General features: G+C 39.3%; 1 long non-coding RNA gene across 1 annotated transcript in view; it reads right to left on the reverse strand.

Moving 5' to 3' along the window:
* LOC116080324 overlaps positions 1–16,102 on the reverse strand; it is a 113,705-nt gene extending 97,603 nt beyond the window's left edge. Inside the window, exon 1 of the long non-coding RNA XR_004114397.1 lies at positions 15,964–16,102. This is a non-coding gene — a long non-coding RNA (uncharacterized LOC116080324). The remainder of the gene's footprint in view (positions 1–15,963) is intronic.
* Positions 16,103–16,756: the final 654 nt, after the last annotated feature.

Consider the following 16,756-nt stretch of genomic DNA (forward strand, 5'->3'; position numbering starts at 1 on the left):
AAAAAAAAAGATGGAGCTGGGAAGACAGCTTGGAGGTCAAAGGGCTGGCTCCCTACGACACATGTGAATGCTGGGTAGGGATGCTATTCCACCTGTAACTCTGGCCTCAGAAGGTAGAGATGAGACATCCCTAAAGCAAGCTTGTTAGTGAGGATGATTTCCAACACTAAATCTCAGGCCTCTATTCACACGCATGTTGGCATACATCCAAACATGCATACACACATATATGTATGTAACATACACACAGAGGCACACACAGCTAAATGGAAAAACAGACAAGGGAGATAAAATGTATGCTTCTTTATTTTGTTTCCCTAAACAAATACTCATTTCTACTTCTCCCGAAGGAGTACTATAATCTTTGCATACAGTCCTGTGTTGGTTTACTAGGCTTTCAATAATTAAGTACCCAAGCATAAATGTCTTGAAAGACAGTTCAGTTCCCTCAGTTTTCTGAAGGATGGCCTTCCAAGGTGGGAATGCCGTGAGGTGGTATCTTTTAATGGCACGAGGGATGCTTCTGTTTCAAGCCTGTCAACTGGGTTTGTAAATAGGTCCAAAAAAGATCTGTCTCTGAGTCACCTTCCTCTATATGTACCTGGAGTGGAATTTCCTGTTCTTACGTCATCACTCAGATAAGGTCCCACACCCATGACCTCACTTTGATTTGATTACCATTTTTAAAAGTCTACATCTAAATGAAGTTACCTTCTGAAGTCCCGAGGTTTAATGATTGATCTTGAACAACTGTCTACTTGGTGGGATTTAGAATCACCCTGGAAGCAAACCGCTGGGTACATGTGAGAGAGATTTTCTAGCTTAGGTGAACTGAAGTAGGAAAGCATGCCCTAGCCTGTGACTGTAGATAACATCAGTCCATAGAGTGGAGTCCTGTACTAAAGAACTAAAATAGCAAGCTAGCTAGTGTCAGCATTGGCTTCTTTCTGCTTCCACCTGCCTCCTGCTCCTGCTGTCTTTACTTCTCCACTATGATGAACTATACCCTCTATATGAGCCAAAATAAACACTGTCCTTATATTGTTTCTGTCAGTTTTCTGGCTGTAGCAACTACAGAGGTAATCAATACATGGGGCTTCTGTCTCAATCAGATGCTAGATAGAGCCTCTCCTAGAACAGCCATGCTAGCCTCCTGTCTGTAAGCCCAACATGGCATCAGTCATAGTGTCAAGGATTGGTGCCTGCCCATGGGATGAATCCCAAGTTGGGCCGGTCATTGGTCAGACATTCCTTCAGTCTCTGCTCCATTTTTTTGTCCCTGCATTTCTTTTAAACAGGAAATTTTGGGTTGAAAGCTTTGTAGGTAGGTTGGTGTCCCCCACCCTTCCACTGGAGTTCCTGTCTGGCTACTGGATGTGGTCTCTTCAGGTTCCATATCCCAGCTGTTGGGCATTTTGGATAAGGTCACCCACATTGAGTTCTGAGAACTTCCCCTTTCCCAGGTCTCTGGGACTTCCTAGAGATTCCCTCTACCCCCACCCCCAGGAGCTGCGGATTTCCATTCATTTTCCTGCCCCTCTGGACCTCTTTCCTGTCTCTCCCTATACCTGAGCCTGCCCCCCTATTCCCCTCCCTCTACTCTCTTCCACCCAGGTCCCTCCTTCCCTCAGCTGCCCCAGGCACATAGGTAGCACATGGCTGCATTCTCTGACCTCAGTGAGACAGGATGAGCCTAATCCTGCAGAAGCTTGATGTGCACCCCCGCAGGGGGAAGGCAGTGAGTGGGATGTAAAGTGAACAAGTAGGAAGAAAAAAAGATATAGCTTATCGGAAAGCAAGCACAAAGCATGTACAAAGACAGCAAAGAGGCAGTAGAGATAAGACAAGTCCTAGCCCCAGCCCGTGGTGATACAGACACTTCCTCCAGACAGGGGTTTGTAGTAAAGTAAAGATTATAGGTCAAACTGCAAGCCTTTAGGGCTCGCAGTGATAGCACATTTCTAGGATCACAGGATTTTGAGATAAAAGAGATTCTCCAAATCCAACAATGTGTTATTAATTACAGTGAGTCCTTGGGTACCCTGAGCAAATAGGAAAACCAAATGCAAACATTTGTCCTGTCCTCTCAATGGATTGAATCGACAACTCCTGAGTTATTATGTTACCCGCCAGGGCTAAACCAACTCTAGGAAACTTCATTTTACTATTTTGCTGACTCAGGAAGAGCTTTTGTAACTTCTGGCTAATCTACAGCACAATTCAAAATCTTTAGCGGCTGAAAAACTGCACTCTCTAGTATTTATTCTGAAAAAAATAAATGTGTGTCTGGCAGCATTTTCCAAATGTATTTTGTGAGGTGCATAGTCATTAATATAGGGATGGAAAGGCTGTCCACCTTGGTAGTCTCCTATTAAGCAGGTTCTTCCCAGCAGCCTCTGCACTTGGATTTAGAGAGGACAGAAGTGCAGAGCGCTCCTGCCTGCTATACTGTGACTTTGACATGTGACTCCAAACTCCCAGGTACACTGCTCCTGTACCTTCTATGCTGTCTTCCCATGCCAGGACCAAAGAAGAAAAAATATCATTGAGATAAAACCTAAATAGGAGCATTAGAATCCCTCCAAAATAGATACCATTACTGTAAGCACTTTCTCTGATTTTTAAATGCTTCTTTGAGTTTATAAAAAGCAGAAAGAACAGAACAGACACTGAAATATCCATTAGCACTTGGCTTTGCAAATCCAGAGTCTGAAAGGTCTCACGTGAACTTGCATACTGGAACTGCATATCATAGTTGATATCAAAGCTGGCTTGCTGCAGGTTTGCCTTCATGCTCCAGTATCACATGACATGTCTGTTTTGAGCTATTATGCATATTTGGGTTCAGCATTTCATGCAAGTAACCCAGTGGGTGCCTTGTTAAAATCTCTAGTTACCAACACATCATTTATTGCTCAGTCTTCCAGTCCATGTCTTTAGCTCTTTTACCTCTGCTTTCATTCATGAAAAACAACAAAACAAAACTGGCTTCTTTGACTTTACATTGACATCTTTCCTTTTTGAAAATATTGTATCTTTTGCATTCTGTGCATAGACCTTGGTTTCTGTTGAAGGAAATATTAAAAAACAACCACCAATTTCCATCCAGCTACTCTCTGCCCGCCAACTTCGCTGCCTCCATGGCCAGCCCCACGCAGCGACCCATCACAGCCTTCCCAACTCCAGTCTGTTGCCTCATTGCCGCCTATACTCTCTTAGCCATAATCCCCTTGTGGTTGGTGGTCCCACCTTTCAGTAACCTAGTAAAACAAAACTCTAGAAACTTCTAATTAGTCAGATTTCTATATCAATAAATTCTCAATTCACAAAATGCCCACACAATAATTTCAGGCCCAATTGGTAATGGCACAAGCTGCCCACCTAGATCAGACAAGTTATTCCAATTATTCTATCCCTATATGATATTCACAACTACCTATGGCTATTTAAAACCACACGGGGTCAGGATCTTCTTCCTGTCCATCCTCCATTTTGCTTCCTCTCCCCCTCTCCTGAGATCCACTCTGTCCCTGCAACTCTCAGCTCTGCCTCCCTTTTCCCTGTCCAATTACAGGTCTCCTGCTGCACCAACATTTAAATAGATAGGGCAGGGAAAATCCTACCACAGTTCTAATGTGATTCTATGCTAAAGAACTCTAGGCCCAGTCTAGGTGTAAGGCAGGATCTGATATCCAGGATAAGCCTGGAGTATTTTGTAGAATCAGAAATAAGAAAGTGTTGACAAATTAGAAAGAGGGAGATAGTAATGATCAGAACAAAGGAGAGTAAGAGCAGGAGAGGGAGGGAGAGAGGGACAGAGGAAGGGTAGAAGGGAGGGAAGGGGATCAATAGTGGATAGATAATAGATCATAGAACAGGAACCACAAAGGAGTCCTCACTTCTTTCAGAGGTGAAAGAATCAGAACAGCTGAAGCTGAGGCAATTTCAGCAATGAAGTAAACAGCCTTGTGTTACACTTTAACACAAGATATAAAGTGAATGCACATAAGTCCATAAAGAAAAGAAGAACAAACTGGCTAAGTATAGTTAGGGGAGGAAACAAATCCTGCCTAAGAGACTGTTGTTTTGTAGTACCCAGGCCCTGCCCAGAAGGCTCAGCTTTATCTCTGTATACCCTGGTATGCCTGTGACCTGGATGTAAGAACTCACCTCTAAAGAACAGACTATGGGAAGGAAAAACATAGGGGACTTTATGGAGAAACGTAAAGAAACTGAACAAAGATCCCCAAGGGTGAGCCATTTTGACTACACACTGTCTGATAACCTGAGATAAGGAAACTGTTGTCAATGTTGGGGGATGCTTCCCCTAAACACATAGCTCTAAAACAATTATGAAGAAAACATAGGATGAACTAAATTAGTCCTGAAGAATTTCTGAGAACCTCTTTTCAAATATTCTATAGATTGGGCTGAGTGCACTTGTCATGCTTATGGGGGAGTTGATTCTATATCCAGCACTCACACTGAGACGTTTAAAAATACCTGTAACTATAGATCCAGGAGATAGGATACTCTCTCTGGCCTCCAATAACACCCACACTCATAGGTACATGTACACATACATCTCTCTCTGTCTCTGTCTCTGTCTCTGTCTCTGTCTCTCTCTCTCTCTCTCTCTCTCTCTCTCTCTCTCTCTCTCTCTCTCTCTCACACACACACACACACACACACACACACACACACACACTTTTAAATTCTGTTTTAAGTTGCTATAAACATTCTCTCAAATATATGCCAGTTAGGTGCTGAATAATATTCTGCTTGGGATTTTGATATGGGGGAAAGGTAACCAGTGAGAAAACTGGTAAAATCTGAATATAATCTCAGGTTTATTTAATAGCAATAATGCTGATTTCTTAGGTTGAATCTCATGGTTATGTAAGACGCTGATGTTCATGGCAAGCACTTTGCCCTCTGACCCATCTTCAGTCTTCCAGCCTGATTCTTTTACAGAAAACGATGTTGTGGTTTTAGTATATCCTCAAAATTATGTAATTATTCCCGCAATCTCATTCCAGAACCTGAAAAAAAATCTTTGCAAGTGTTTGTAAATCTAAAATTACTTTATAAGATAGCTAAAAAGATTACTTTATAATTTAAACAGTGAAAGTCATTCTTATCTTTAATTTGCAGCATATCTTTAGGATAGTAACTAGTAGAAGGATAGAAGCTGGAAGAAATAGCTCACTAACTATGAAGATGTTGGTTACCTGGCAGGAAGGAAGCAAGATAACCTCTGTATAAGTTACAGAGAACTCACACATCATAAAATAGAATCTTAAATAATTGCTTGTGTTTGTGTTGTGTGTGCATGTGTGTGTGTTTTCACATATGTGTAGGTGCTTTTATGTATGCATGCATGCATGTGGAGGTTAAAGGCTCATGTTGTGTTGCTTTTAACCTAACATATTGAGAAAGGATCTTTCCCATGAGTCCAAAACTTGCAAGCCAACTAAACTACATAGGCTTCTCACTCAGGAGATGCCTGATCATTGCCTCCCAAGGGCTGATATTACTGATGGCCCACCACACACTCCCAACAATTTGTAGGTGCTGGGGTTCTAAACAGCAAGTTTCACATTTGTATGGCATGTACTAACCTCACTGAGCCATACCCACGACTTCTGGTGGTTTTTTTAAAGTAAGAGGTGTAGTGGTTTTAATATTCATGAAATTATGCAATTGTTTCCATTATCTGACTCCAGAAATTTTTAAAGAAATCCCTGGCATTCAGCAGCCATTTCTGATACATCGGACACTTCACAACAAAACTAAGATCAGAGATCTGTGGCCCTTTGCTTCTTTCCCCTAAAAATGCTTCCAAGATGCACTTTGATGCAACATGAGCACGATGCACTAAGAGCCACCATCTATGAGTCAGGATGTCACTCACCTGATGTCTTAAAATTCTTCCATTGTATGGCTACCCCACGGTCTGCTTAATCTACTTGTCAGTTGATTTTGACTGTACCCTACATTCTGTTAAATCCAATCACCAGTTGATGCATAGTGTTTCAAAGAATCATGATAAACAATGACAAATGATGCTGCTATAAACATTATTAGAGTTTTTAATGGGAGCATTTGCTTTCTTTCTCACAGTAAAGCTTTCTTTCACCTGAGTGAAACTGCTGTATCATATGATAACTTTATTACTTTATTAAGAAACTACCAAACTATTTCCAAACTGGCTGCATCACTTCAAATCTCTCCCATAATGCATTTGTTTTCATGTTTCCCACAGCCCTGCTAGCCCTTGGCATTATTTGTCTTTTTCCTTTCTTCCCTGCCCCCATTTAATATTGTTGGGGATCAAACATGAGATCTTGTGCATACTAAGCATGCATTCTACCTCTGAGTTACACCACAGTCTAGTATCTTTTGATTATCACCATCCTAGTAGGTATGAAGGTATATTTCACCAGAGTTTAATATGCATTTCTCTAATAATTGAGGCTATTGACAATTTTGATATCTTATTTGAAATGATGCTTACTCAAATGTTTTGCCCAAGTTTAAACTGGATTACACTTTATTATAGAGTTTTAAGAATTCTTTCCATATTCTGAATATCATACCCTTTTAAGATATATGATTTATAAATATTTGCCCATATTTTAGAGCTTTATTTTTTACTTTCTTGACAGTGTCTCTTGAAACATAAGTATTCCAATTTTAAGGAAATATTTCCTTTGTGTACTTAATCTCTTGGCCTATTATCTAGGAAAGAATTACCTAATCTTAAATTATGAATATTTATGTCTGTATCCCTTTCTAAGATTTTTTCATTTTATATCTCTTATTGATTTTAAATCAATTTGTTTATATGTTCTGTACAAAGTGTCTTCTGCAACATATTTTTATTTTTCTTTGTGTGATCATGAGCAATCATGATAAATGCTAAAATATTTATAGAAAAAAGATATTAAATTTTTACAAAGGTGTAAAATTATTAATTGGAATAAATAAAACTTTTAAAAAATAAAAAAAAAAGAAAGAAAAAAGATATTATAAGGTTGTTTTTAAAACTAATGAAATTGCAAGGGTAGGAGGATAAGAGGTGGTATCATCAAATGAATGATGGGTGACCAGGGTGGCTCCTTGCAGGATACATAGGGTACCATAATACAACTCACTTTGATTTATTTGTGTAAAAATTTAACAGTAAAATGAATTATTAGGACTTTCAATAATTCAAGTTGCCAGGTAGAAACATTTTTTTAAAACCTACAGCTTATTAGCTTTTCATATAAAGAATATCACCTCTCCCCCTGAGATAAGAGTAATGGTATAATCACATAAAGGAAAATTCTTTCATTTAGGGGGAAAATATCATTGTGGAAAAACTAATTTCTCTCCTAATATCTTTCATTTGGTCACAGACAGTACTGATCCCTACCCTGGTATTTGGGAAACAATGAATCAGATCTCAATTTTGAGGAATTAAAACCACCTAGGCTTAAGTGTATAGTTCAGTTTAACTTTCAGATAAGCTCAAGGCACAATAGCTAAAGTGAGTGGAATTAAATGTTCTCAGGTGAAATCACTTTGGGGTCAATACCACACTCAGCTAGGGAGAGCTAAGTTGTGTGGCTCTACGGAAAGCTCTAGCTTACTTCAGGATACTCTAATTTTTTTTTTCATGAAACACTCATGACTATAGATTAAGTCATTTCACTACTGCATGGGGAAAGAGCGAGAAGGGAGCCAGTCACATACTTCCCAGAATTCTTTCTAAACTAAGTTAGTACACAACTGCGGTGTGTTGGTTAAGCTTTATAACTTTAATTTCATGTGAATCTGGACAGAATTGGGCTGTGACACACAGGAACTCACAGCAGTTGTGTGAGCATGCTGAAGATCTGTGCAATCTCAAGTCAGGAAAACAGGAACCCTGGAAAAGGGAGGTGGGCACAAAGTCCTGCTTCTAGCTGGGAGTCTATTGCCATTAACAGCTACTGAGAGAACTGTGGACCCTGATAGATCAGCCATGCTCTGGTGGATGGCCATACATCCAAGAATATGCAAGCAGTACAAATTGGACTGATGGCTTGAAAAAAAAGAGAGAAGAGAAGAGAAGACACAAAGTTGGGTGGGTAGAGAAGGAGGGATTGGACCTTGGAGGAGCTGGGGGAGGGGCAATAGGATTCAAATACTTTGTATAAATCTCTCAATGAATTAATAAAAATGAGAAAAAGTTAATATAAAATTATGGAGCTGGAAAAACAGTTCTGTGATCAAGACCACTTGCTTCTCTTACTGAAAACCTTGGTTGAGTTTCCAGTTCCCATGTCAGGGGGCACGCAAGCACCTTACCTCTAGCTCTAGGTAGTCAATGCTCTCTTCTAGATTCCAAGGGCACCTGTGCTCACGTGCAAATACCCACACAAAGATCTATATCTGCATATATATATGTAATATTAGGAATAAAATTTAGGGACTACAATGTTGACTCAGTAGTTAAAAGCACTTATTGCTCTTACAGAGGATCTAGGCTGAATTTCCAGCACCTACATGGTGGCTTACCACAATGTATAAGTCCAGTACTTGGGGATCAGACAGTCTCTTCTTACCTGTACAGATACACACATAGTGCATATACTTACATGCAGGTAAATTACTCATACACGGAAATAAAATAAATAGTTCTAAAAAAATAAAATTTAAAATGTATATAACCTATGGAAGATAAAAAAAACTAGCAAAAGATCTTTATTTATCAAATCAAATTTGTTTGTACTCTTTGTGTTAGAAATCTTTACAGTATTGATTTTACAAATGTTTAGCATGAGAAACAAAACATAGTATCATCATTTCCAAATCAATGAATCTTACAAAAAATTGTGATTGTCTCTGTTCTTTGGCCTCTGGACAGACTACACAAATAGGGAACCAGTGTCTCAAACTCCATAGAGTTCAGCTCCTTCCCCCTTTTCACAGCAACTCTAGAGGAAGATTTGTAAATTCTGTGATGGCTGAGGTTGAAGTTTTCTGTCTATGATATTTCATGTTCAGGACCGATGTGGGCTAAAGCAGCACAATCTCGAATTCCATGCTTTGTTTTATAATTAGCATTTCATATCAATTATACATCCTCTCTGCTTATTTGAAACAGCATTCATTACACTGTGTGGCACAGGCTGTCCTTGAACTTGCAGGGATCTTCTTACCTCAGACCTTCTAAGTGATTTTGTGAACTTTCTAAGATCCTAGACAACATTATCTTTTTGGAGTATTTAATCTGATAATCACAACTCATAAATTTTGAATTTACAAAGTGCCTATTTTTGTATGCATATCTATGCCACGCAGTCCTGCAAATAATTTTTTTTAATTTATTTATTTATTTTATGTGTATAAGTACACCATTGCTCTCTTCAGACATACCAAAAGAGGGCATCAGATTCCAATACAGATGGTTGTGAGCTATCATGTGGTTGCTGGGAATTGAACTCAGGACTTCTGGAAGAGCGTGCTCTTAACCACTGAACCATCTCTCTAGCCCAGTCCTGCAAATAGTCATGACACATGTTTATAGCTAGCTTGTCTGTGTTACTATAAACATAAATGGCCCCCATTCTTTAACTTTCTCTCCTATTCCTAGCACCACCCGTTGCTTCTAGTCAGCAGTTCTTAACTGGAACTGAATTTAGTCCTTCTGAAGTATTGGCTGGGTGTCTCCCTGGTGACGGGCACTGTTTAAATCCTGTAAAGATAACAATGAAAAATCTGCCTGTTCTCACAGATGAGACCCCCATCCCTTCCTCTCTTTTTGCTCAGGCCACATTCCCAGTGTGCTGTGAGCAGTATGTGTAAGTAGATTCATACTGGCTTACCATGGATCCAAAACAACCGGACCAACCCACCATGAATTAAAACTTCCTTCTTAGTAGTTGATTATCTTGGGTATTTTGTTATAGCAACAGAAAGCTGACTAAAACAATTGATAACTAACTTATTATGTGACACAGTCCTTTTCTTATTCCCTCCAGAAAATAGTTTTTAAGTAAGGTAGTCCTCCATTTTTTAAATATTTCAAATCTTTCAAAATCTAGAGCTCCGGTAAGCAAATCTCTATAACTTAAATGTCACACTCGGATGCCACCAAGACTCTGCCTCACTGAGGACTTTCACACTTACTGGCAGCTGAACTACCTCTATGTTCCAGAAGTACATCCCTTGGTGGACAGCACATCTTTTACACAAACTTAAACAGCTATAAAATACCCACCCGTAATCTCCACCTTTCCAGTCATCCAAACAGGCAGGTCCAACAATCTAGACTTTAGAGCTGATACCTAGGCCTGCTCTGGCCATTAGGCTATATTTCCTGAGCTTGGAACTTTCCTCTTAAACAGAGCCCCTACCTATGGGCACAGACGGAAACCCAAATGGGATAATCATTCAAACTCAAGAATCCAGAGAAAACCCATTAATGGCTCACTTGGCTTTTCCAAGTTTTTAATAATCTGTCTTATAAATTTAGCATTATGACCATGAGTAGCTATTAAATCTTTACGTTTTTATATTATGCTATAGAAGCGATAGCAATAATTTATTTCATTGGATTAAATTAAGCTATCTGAGCATGCAAAATATGATGTAATCAATACATTTTATGTTGTCTGAAAGAGACGTTATCCTTAAGTTCAGGTCCCTGAGAACTAGAGTGGAGTCATCGATCAAAAGTAGTGGCCTCAATGACGAGCGATGGGTGCTCTGAGGTCAGAGCTGAGGATTATTGGCAGCAAACCACACGCGCATAGGTCTGCCATCTAGAGTCACTCTGGACTAAGCAAAGATTGGGCAGAAGGCCCAGCATCTCTCTAGGACTCTGAAATGAGCCAATCAGTTCCATCCCATTGTATACTTTTTTAAGTGATAAATAGCAAGCTACTCGTCTTCTGAAGCATAGTAAGACGAGAAGGGCTCCAAAAATCCAAAAATATACCTGAAAAGGAAAGCATTTACTTTCAGTCTCTCCCCTCCCACTTCGCCATATTGCTGAAACAGAAACAAGGGTCCACTGACCTACAGTGAAGGAATAAATACAGCATTGTCACAAAGAAAGCAGATAGGAGCCATTGGGATATATTCATACTGTAACAGATGTGAGTAGTTCAGAATACCAGGTATAAAGTCCAAAAGAGCCATCCGAGAGCAATTGGATCAGTGTCAGATTTTGGGGGTGGGTGGGAGTGTGGATTGAGAAACACTTTACTGGTTTGTGGGTTGTACTTTGTGTATTCTGATCTTCTAGGCTAATATCCACTTATCAGAGAGTTCATACCATGTGTTTTCTTTTGTGATTGGGCTACCTCACTAAGGATGATATTCTCCAGATCCAACCATTTCCCTAAGAATTTCATAAATTCATTGTTTTTAATAACTGAGTAGCACTCCATTATGTAGTTGTACCACAATTTCTGTATCCATTCCTCTGTTGAGGGACATCTGGGTTGTTCCAATTTGTGGCTATTATAAATAAGGCTGCTATGAACATAGTAAAGCATGTTTCCTTATTACATGTTGGAGCATCTTCTGGGTATATGCCCAAGAGTGGTATAGCTGGGTTCTCAGGTAGTACTATGTCCAATTTCCAGAGGAACCACAAAACTGATTGATTTCCAGAGTGGTTGTAAGAGCTTGCAATTCCACCAGTAATGAAGCAGTGTCCCTCTTTCTCCACAACCTCTCCAGCATCTGCTGTCACCTGAGTTTTTTATCCTAGCCATTCTGACTGGTGTGAGGTGGAATCTCAGGGTTGTTTTACAAAAGAACACAAATGGTATACACTCACTGATAAGTGGATATTAGCCCAGAAGATCAGAATACCCAAAATATACAAGAAACTCAAACACAAACCACATACAATACACAAATCACAAGAAATTCAAGAAGAAAGAAGACCAAAGTGTGGATACTTCGTTTCTTCTTAAAAGGGGGAACAAAATACCATGAAAGGAGTTGCAGAGACAAACTATGGAGCAGAGACTGAAGGAAGGACAATCCAGAGACTGCTCTACCTGGGAATGCTTCCTATATTCAATCATCAAATCCATACACTATTGTGGATGCCAGCAAGTGGTAGCTGACAGGAGCCTGATATAGCTGTCTTCTGAGGGGTTCTGACAGTACCTGACTAATACAGAAATAGAGGCTCACAGCCATCCATTGGACTGAGTACAGGGTACCCAATGAAGGAGCTGGAGAAAGGACCCAAGGAGATGAAAGGTTTGCAGTCCCTTAGGACGAACAACAATATGAACTAACTAGTACCCTCAGAGCTCCCAGGGACTAAACTACCAGCCAAAGAGTATACATGGTGGGACTCATGGCTCCAGCAGCATATGTATAGCAGAGGATGGCCTAGTCGGTCATCAGTGGGAGGAGAGGCCCTTGGACCTGTGAGGGTTCTATGCCCCAGTGTAGGGGAATGCCAGGGCCAGGAAGCAGTAGAGGGTGGATTGATGAACAAGGGGAGAGGGGAGGGAACAGGGTTTTTTGTTTTTGTTTTTGTTTTATTTTATTTTTTCTTTTATTCAGAGGAGAAACTGGGAAAGGAGATATCATATGACATGTAATAAAGAAAATATCTAATAAAATTTTCAAAAAATACATAAATCATTGTAAAATTATCTTATGAAGTCAATTAACTTGTGATGAAGATAATCAAATTATCTACTTCATATTTAGTCATGTATAGTTTTAAAGAACAAATGTATTCTTATTCTGCATCATTCCTATTATTAATAATTTGTACTTTTTTCCTCTTTGATAGTATGCTATAAGTTCAGCAGACTTCTTGTACTTTTCAATAACCAATTCTTTATGTCATTGGTTTTCAGTTATCATCCTCCTGTTTATAATTTTATTGTTTTCTTTAGTATTTATTGTTTCCATTATTCTGCTTGTTTGGGGGTTTATTTTGTTCTCTTTTTTCTAGGTTCTTTTTTTTACTTTTTTCTTTTTGGTTATTTTATTTATTTCTATTTCAAATGTTGTCCCTCTTCCCAGTTTCTCCTCCACAAGCCCCCTGCCCCCTCCTTCCTCCCCCTGCCTCTATGAGGGTGCTCCCCCACCTGCCCACCCACTCCTGCCTCAGTGCCCTGGTATTCCCCTATCCTGGGTCATTGGACCTCTATGAGACCAAGGGGCTCCCTTCCCAGTGATGTCAGATAAGGCAATCCTCTGCTACATATCCAGCTGGGGACATGGGTAATCCCTGTGTACTCTGAGGTTAGTAATTTGAGGAAATTTTATTTTAAGAATTACATTTTTTCTCTCAGTACTGTCTTGATGTCCTGCCAATTGTGATACATAGCATTTCAATTTTCATCCAATTAAATACAATTTAAAAATTTCCTTGTTACATTCTCATTGGTCATTTAAAAGTCTGCTGTTTGGTTTGTAGATATTTTGCAATGTTTTTATTTTAATCCTGTTATTGATATTTTTATTTTACTGAGGAAAAGAATTCTTTCTATATAATTTCAATTCATTTAAGTGTGTTTACATTTATTCTGTTGTCTAGAGTATGATTAAATTGGGCAAGGTGTACAATTTAATTTGACAAATATAACCTAGGCTCTGATGTTTAATTGTATTTTATTTGGTATTTTATGAGGTATAAAATGAGGTGTTTTATATCTTTTGTGCTCTATTTAGTTTTTATAATTACTGAAAAACAAACACTGAGATCTCAACATTTAAAAAAAAAAGAGAGAGAAAGACTTTACTGAAGGGGTTCATAAGTATAACCTTGCTGGCTTTAACAATACTCATGTTTGAGAAGTAATTATAGTAGACATACTAGTAAACACAGGAAGGAACCACATGGTTAGAGCTGTTACTAGCAGAATATTAGCCATATCAGAAAAAAAGGATCTGATGTTAGAACTGAGATAAAATGATAATTGGATATATCATTTTCTGTTGTGAAGATAGGTCCATCCTGACACAAACTCTTGAGCATAAAGAACCAGTACACATTTTGTCTCAGATGCCACCCTTAATTTAGAACAAGGTTCCTCAAAGTCAAGCTAGCCAGAGACTGTGGGGTAAATAGAATATGTCAGGAACAAGGAAAGAATTAAGAAGGTATAGGATAAGTGGCTAGAAATGGAGATGTCTTTCTTTTGTGTCCACTAAATGAATCACTCAGGGGTGTCTACTGTGCTTATGTGACACACATGCAAAAACCACAAAGAAAGACTCCTACAGTAAGAACAGGAAGCAGTAAGAAAGACACACTGCTTTAGGTAATGTGGAAATCATGAAGAATAACTTTGTAGGGTAACCACATTGGTTGAACATAAAATCTCTTACTTGTTTTGAACGCGGAAATGACAAGCAAGTACATATGTCTACAATAATGATATTACCATACAGATGAATTGAATGACTATGGGGAGCTTAATTTTTCAGTGCATTTTAATAATAATTTTTTGTTGGGTTTATTAGGCTGATATTCTTTACCTTAAGGGGAGCAAAGCAACCACCAGGCAAATTATTAAATCAATAATGTAACTTTTCTTCTGTGACTTTAGCTAAGTTTACTGGCTCAGGATATTCATATGTCTAGTGTGGGAGCAAATGCAAGGTTTGAATCTTGAACTGCAAAGGTGGTGCCATTTGTCTGTTTGTACACAGTGGCCTCTTTGGACACAGACGTGGGATTTCATTCCAACACTATGAAGATTATTATTAAACAGATATATTATTTTGTATTGACAGAAATATTCTACTTGGCACATGAGGCCACCATTTCATTGATCACCCACTGTTTCTTGTCACATTTAGAAACAAGACAATAGCAGACAATGTGTGCAGAAATACATTTATGCAAAGTATCTTTTCAGGATGTATTTGACATGGCTCTCATCACTTGAGGGCTTGAGGGCTTATTGTTTTGATGAATAAATGAACCTATCTTTCAAAAATGAGGCACTTGGAATACCACACTAGGAAACTGAGAAAGAATAAACTTTGCCAAATATAAAATAAATAATAATAAAGATGATCACATCTAATATTTTCTTATCTTTTCACTTTCGACCCGAAATGTTACTAAATGCTTTCAAAGCCTTATGAACAATGGCCAACTCTTATTCTTTCATAAATATCTTTGCTGATTTTTGTCCTAAAATATTACAAATATTTTTTAAAGCCATAAATCTCTGAGAAATGCCTAGACCCATTGATTTTGTGAAGATGTTCTTGCTTGGCTGAATTTAATTTAAATGTAGCACTTTGTTACTGCTTCAAGAGGATGACAGTCATTTCTAACAAGCACAAATTATTCAGAGCATGACCCCGAATGCTGTATTTCAACTAGGAAAAGAAAACAAGCTATCCTGTAACCTACTTCACATTGCAGGAAGAGAAGCTCTATGAAAAGAGAGCTGGAAAAGGGCAACCTGACCCAGAGAGAGTTGTCCTCACCGGGGCTCTCCTCCCAGCTGCTCTGGGTCTCTGGATAGGCCAGTTGCACAAATACAAGAAGATCAGGCCAGCATCCTGGAGGGGGGAGGGGACTTGGTATCACCCTCCTTGGCTAGCCGCTGCCAAGTTCTAGTTAGCCCAGTTACAGTAAAGCCATTGTGAACTCTTTAGTGGAGCAACCCTCAAATCTACATGACATTCACGATTTTTTTTTTTTTTTATGGCTATGGCTGCAGCCAGTAACTGCAATTTAGTGGCTTACACATTACCATGAAAGGGGGTGGGCAAAGGCTCGAGAGCAATGGATTTTTACAGCAATAGGAAATAGAACACATTTGTGCAGCTGCCAACTCCTTTGCATTTGTGAAGATGAAATGCCCCCTAGATCAAAGTGACAAAGTAGTTAGGATATTCACGGGACAGGGGACAAAAGGAGTTCATTCACTGCCAAAAACCAGCCTTCTGTGGAGTATTTACAAGTTTAATAACAGTACTTACATGAGAAGTGGAACGCAGGAAGACGACCTGAATGTGCACACAGCTTACCAGGAGCTAGTCCTTCCCCTGCTCCTGGGCAGGCGGGTGGCTGCAAGGTCTGCCCCGTTCACTCAATCAGCCGTCACACATATGTTGAACATCTACCCCAGGGCACTGTGCTAGGAATTTTAAAGGGCATAAATATGCCAAATTAAAACCTAGACTGAGGAAGCCTGCAACAGCTCTGTGCAGATGATAGAATCCATGTACATATCGAGGCGTCAGGTCTGCTATGCAACACTTGGAGAAATAGACAGGACTGGCTTTATGAATTCACCTCTAACACTTTCCTCAAGGAGCAAAGATATAAAAGCTGAGTTAAAGAGAAGTTTTTTGGTTTTGGGTTTTTGTGGTTGTTGTTGTTTGTTGTTGTTGTTGTTGGGTTTTTTGTTTTGTTTTGTTTTGTTTTTAAGAATTCTCCTGAGTTCTGTGCCCTCCCTCGCCATTTGTCCTTGCTGCCTAACAGGGAAGTTGGAGGCAACTCCTTTTTTTCCGTGCCAAGTGAAAGACCTTGAGAGGACCACTCTGGGCACTGGACACGGATATCTCCAGAGTTCCTGAAAGACACTGGGTCAGACACAAGTCAGTGCTCCAAAAAAGTATCAGATCTATCTGGCTTTTTCTAGGGGTTCTCTAGAGGAAGAGAAGTGATAGAATAATAGGGTGTGTGTGTGTGTGTGTGTGTGTGTGTGTGTGTGTGTGTGTTTATGAGAGAGAGAGAGAGAGAGAGAGAGAGAGAGAGACACTGAGAGAG

The sequence above is a fragment of the Mastomys coucha genome, unplaced genomic scaffold, assembly GCF_008632895.1.
Source record: "Mastomys coucha isolate ucsf_1 unplaced genomic scaffold, UCSF_Mcou_1 pScaffold6, whole genome shotgun sequence".
Lineage (NCBI taxonomy): Eukaryota > Metazoa > Chordata > Mammalia > Rodentia > Muridae > Mastomys > Mastomys coucha.